Genomic DNA, 5,721 nt, shown 5'->3' on the forward strand with positions numbered 1-5,721 from the left:
GCATCTCCTCTATCTTGGGAAGGGGAAATTTCTCCACCACTATGTTCTTATTGAGTTCTCTCAAGTCTACGCAAAGCCTGACCTTCCCGTTGGGTTTCATCACGACCACCAAAGGCGCCAACCATTCGGCACAGGTTATGGGTTCTATGATGCCCTTCTTCTCCAGGTCTTGGAGTTCCGTCTGGACAGCTTCCCTTACTGCAATGGGCACATTCCTTACTTTGTGTGCTACTGGTGTGGCTCCTTCCTTCAGCACTATTTTGTGTTGAAATTTCTCCATTTTTCCTACTGCACCCCCAAACACTCTCGGGTAGTTTTCCTTCCATCTGTCTGTGTCCAGCCATTCCACCTGGTCTGTGAGCAGGATCTGTTCCTTCCCCCCTGGGTCGAGTTTTATGCCCAGGTCGCCCTGGTCCAACCATCCCAGGACGGAGGGTCCTTTCTCGGCCACGTACAGCTTGCACCACGCCGTACGTCCTCTGAATTCGAACAACAGGCGTCGGTACCCTAGCATGGGGATGCGATCACCATTGTATGTTACCGGTCGTATGTCTAGTTTCTCCAGCCTAGGGCCCAACTTGGGTTGGAATTGTTCTACCCACACTGCACGCTGTACGATGGTGAATGGGGATCCGGTGTCTGCCACAACCGAGATGGTTATGCCGCCCACGGACATTTCCAGGACCGGTTTGGTTGATCTCTTGGCATCCACGCTCAGTACCTGATCATATATGCACAGTACGGTGACCACCTCCTCCTCCGTGGCGTCTTCCGGGTCTTCCGCGCTTTGGTCCATGTATTTCACCACTCCTTTCTGTTGTTTCTTCCGACACACCTTCTCGTAGTGGCCCATGATACCGCAGTGCATGCATTTGGCTCTGAAGGCCGGGCAACGTCTGTCGTGGGCTTCGTGGGACCAGCTTCCACACCTGTAGCACGTTTTCTTGCTCTCACCGTCCGCTTGTTTCCCTTGCCATCTGCTGGTTCCTTTGGTTGTGGGAGGCTTGGGTTTCTGGTCCCTGCGGTGATCACCCTCCTGTATCCTGTTCACCATGGTTGGGGCGCCTGTGTCTTTTCTGGTAGCCTCGGCGCACCTCTTCGAGAGTTCCGCCCTCTTCACAATAACCATTACTTCCTTGAGTGTGGTGTCCCCACTCGCCCACAGCTTGTCCTGCACGTTTGTACTGGTGGTGTGCATGATCACTTGATCTTTTATAAATTCGTCTTCCCACAGTGCGTACCTGCACGGGGCTGCTAGCTTCCTCAGTGCTGCTACGTATTCTTCGATGGATTCTCCCACCTTTTGTTTCCTTTGCTGGAAATTATATCTGTCTACCGAAACACAGACGGTGGGGCGGTATCGCTCATCCAGGTCCTCCACCGCGTGCGCATACACGTCATCGTCTGTGTCTTCTCTCTTCGTGGGCACTAGGCTCTTGTATATTCTCAGACCTTCAGGCCCTAGATTTAGTAGCAGGATGCGTTTTTTCCTCTGGGGTGTGAATTTCTCTTCGTTCTCGTCCTCCAAAACCCCTATGAAATTGTCTATGTATTCCTTCCAGTCCTCCCATTTCATCATTGGTTCACCGGGTTTCGTTAGGAATTGCACCGGTGCAATCGCATACCCTGCCGGGGTACTCATCTTTGCTTCCTTGGCGCTTGTTTCGACGGTGACTTTACCCGGGGGGCTGCCTGGGGTGTTGTCGTTGTTTCTTGTGTGCTCGATCCTCTGGGGGCTCTTGTCACTGGGCCCCACTTCCTCCTCTTTGGTAGCCAGTGCAGCGCTTTCTGTGCTTGATTACGTGCGAGGGCAGCTCGTGTGCTTTTATTGGTTGAGAACGGCGTCGTCTCTGTGGCCTGTTTGTGGTTTGGTTACTGTACCGTGGCACTGCCACGCTCCTCGGGTGCTCTGTGCCTGGGGTCGATCTCCGCAGTTGGCTGGGTCGTATCTCGTGACTTCCCCCTTCCAGGCGGCCCGTGCGGTGTTTTGTTTGGGCTTGATGGCCTGGTAGCGTGTCTTCCTTCGACTCGTGGGGCCACGTGGAGTGTAGCCTTCTACTGCGCTTCCCCCCGTCGGTCCGGTTTCCGTCCCGACCTCGTCGCCACTGTAATGTTGGTGAATGAGCACTCGGAACAAGTGTTATCTTTCCGCTATGTTTATTGGCACAACAGTGAGCAGTTACACCTAGGAGCGCCGGCCACCTCTCTCTCCCCGCTCGCTGCCACGCACCCCTCTCGTCACGCTCCGCGCTTACTCCTGCGCGCGCATCCTGGCGTCAACCTGCGTACCCGCGTCACGTCACGTGACGCGCTAACAACTAGACCGCTACAGTTTGGTATCAAGGTATGCGGTAAACAAAGGGCAGTTGTCTGCCTGCTCCGCAGTACAACACTCACGTCACAACATACTTCCTGCTATGATCTCAGGCTAGTAAGCTCAAAGTCTTGCAAATTCCCCGTCTTACCGGGAGCCATAGAGTATTCCCGGGTAGATTAGGGAAATTTAGTTTTCTTTTCTTTCGGCGAAATATCTCTAAAAGTCTGGTTGTACACCAACCATTGGAAAATTATAATTCAAGCAGACTGAGTGTACCAGGCAGGTTAGAGTGATGTTCGAAAGCCTAGCATAGCGCCGGGACACCTCCGTTGGAGGTAGCTGTTGCGCTCTACAAATGCTAATAATAATAATAATAATAGTGCAGTTGACCCCTAACTCTGACTGCAGTGTTGATTCATAACAAGGACCTTCTAGTTGCAGGGAGACCTGGTAAAAAGCATCTCAGAGATAACACCGTTTCAGGCAGGACAACTTAGTTAAACAAAACGACAGGTACAGGTGATATGGGAAAGAGGGGTCTATCACAGGGAGTAACATAGGGCCTGAAATATTAGATCCAATAATTTAATAACATGATATTGGAGTACAATGGAAACAGGGTGCCGATGTGGCTTAGTTACAGGGTGACAAGAAAGTAGGAACCCAGGGCGGGTTCGTTGGAACCGAGATCTGAAACAACACACCTCAGACAACAAATGCGAGGCGCAAGAACTGTACAATCAAGATGGAGACACAGAACCCCAAATCTTTTGTAGGTACAACATCGAATTACCCAACATTTCAACACTTCCACAGCTCACACCTTTTGGGAGGACGGCCTCCAGCAGGGCCGGCTTTAGGGCAGTGTGACTGGTGCGGCTGCATTGGGTGCTGACCTGGGGAGGGGGTGCTTATCTCAGGGGTGGAGGGGGGGTTGCTGTGTTTAGTAATAATTTAGGATTTAAAAACACCTTCATAAGAGTTCCCTGTGCGCCCAGTTTTCAGGCAGCGTTACAAATGTCAAGATAACTCTTGTGATTAATGTTCCTACTAGAGAGAGAGAGAGAGATCAGAGTTTTGTCTAAGGGCAGTTCTGACTCGCAGTAGCTCAAAGGGTTAATATGCCTGCTGCAAAGAATGCGTACATTGCAGATCACAGATCTGCATTTAATGTGGATAGCTGAGTGGATTACAGTCTTTGTCACAGAGATCCTTTTGTTAACGCAGTTCATAAAATACAATCCTAATATAGAACAGTGACTGTCATCAAAGAGCTGCATGCAAACTCCATAAAATAGGTTAGGACATTCTGTTTTTTTCCCCCCAGTCTTTCATGATCTGGTCCTAATGTTGCTGAGAAGTGTTTGTTTGGGTGGATATACATTCTTATTAGTAAAGTCAGCCTTTACCAGTGCTTTAAAACAAATGAAAAGTATATGGGAGAGGGGCTACAGAGAGATGAGGGGCACGTTTGCCTGGTGGTTGTGAGAGACTAAGAGGAGGGGGTCATGGAGGGGGGGGCATCAAAAATGATTGTCGAACCGGGTGCTAACAGCTCTAAAGCCGGTCCTGCCTCCAGGAGAACCTACTTTGGGAAAACCCATGAACACAGTCATCCGTGGTCCATCAGAATGACGTCAAGTAACTGACGAACAATGCGCTATACAAAATCTGCGCATGCGGCACAGGCAGAGGGGTCTTTCGGTGTGATAGGATGTACACTTTCAAGTGTCGGGGTTGCAACAAGAGTTGCCTAGGAAGGGGCAGTTAGTGGGAGAAATGGCTCACTTTACACACTACTAATTTATAACCATTGTGAGATGACATCACAGAGGAAATGATCAGCTGGGTCGGGTGGCACTTGGGTGAATCAGAGGATGCTTTTACTGTGTGCTTCATCTTGTAGTTTCTGCACTACTTTCATAGCGCCCTTCTGCCAGGGGCCACTTTTTCTCCTCCACGACAGATGTTAACAAGCATTCGCATAGGCAATAGGTCTCGCCTTTGGGACCTTATAAGTGTTTAGCTATGCAACATTTGCATAACTAAATACTTATAAGGTCCCAAAAGCGAGACCTATTGGCTATGCCAAGCGGCCGTGCGGCCGCTAAGTGAAAGTAATCGCGGTAAAGCGCGACGCGCGCGCCAGCGCACACGCACTGTAGCTCTAGGCTGGCCTGGTAGCACTTATTGGAGCCCTCTCAATAAGTCTCGCCAGACTAGCGCATGCGCTGGGTCAGGCGAGACCTAATCATCACTCACTCATTCCTGCTCCTAAGAGCTCTCAATAGGAGAACATTTAAAAAAGAGGTTTAGGTAAGCTGACAAAGCTCCTTGGTAGCTGGGCGTTCACGCTGCTGTCCCCTTTTAATGATACCAAGTAACGGCAGCGAAATGATGGGACTCGAATAGGGTTGGCCTAAGCCACCCTATACATAAGAGGATGACTCTCGGCTGAGAAGATCGCCTACAGGCACAGCAGTGCAGCCGCCTCCTCGGTGGTCACCAGCAGGAGCCTAAAGCAGGCCTCATGGTCAGGGTTCTGCAGTGGCACAGCGTGGGGGCGCACAATTTTACAAGAAAAAAATTCGTACTACTGCTTTTTTTCCTTTTCAAAAATTGCTCCAGGAAGTGCTAATGGTCCATGGGTTAGGGGGCGCAATGCTTGCCTTGCCCTGCGTGCTGGCACCCCACGCTACGCCGATGGGCTCAATGGGATAAGAGAGGGAGGCCGCACTCTTTTAGATATTAGTCTGTATGTATGTCGTATTTGTATACTCTAGGTCAAAGGCAGTGGAGTGCTGTACGGGGTCAAAGGTGAGAATACAATAAGCAGGTTATGGGAGAGGCAGCTGGTTTGTGGACAGTTACCACATCATGATGTAGGGTTGTTTGAAGATACGCGTCTTCAACACTTTCCTGAATTGGAACTTGGGTGGGGCGGTCCTGAGGGAAATGGGTGGAGTGTCTCTCATCGCTTTCAGCAGACTTAGGGGTGGAGGTGTATGCAACCCCTTGCAGAGCAAGACCAAAGCACCAGTACAGCTTCTCTTTCACCTGCCAGAGCTGACATGGTTCAGGACCTGGGAAGAAAAGCTGTGACATCACTTCCGTCTCCCTATTGAAACTGCCAATCTTGGCCCATCCTGAATTTCAGCCCAATTTCCCTCCGTCATAATGCATGTCGGGCTGGGCTAGTGCCATGAATTGACATTTAGCGCTCTACAAAACAGCAAAAATAAAACAATGGAGATCCCTTATGGCTAACAGTTGGTCTGGTACATTCTCAATGCCGACATTTGGAAACAAACCACTTTTTGCTCGCGCGGCGGATGTGAATAAAACTCTGGGCCAACTGCTGGTAATTAGGAAATATGGTTGCAAAAGCAACTTGTGACACAAAG

The sequence above is a fragment of the Triturus cristatus genome, chromosome 4_2, assembly GCF_964204655.1.
Source record: "Triturus cristatus chromosome 4_2, aTriCri1.1, whole genome shotgun sequence".
Taxonomy (NCBI): domain Eukaryota; kingdom Metazoa; phylum Chordata; class Amphibia; order Caudata; family Salamandridae; genus Triturus; species Triturus cristatus.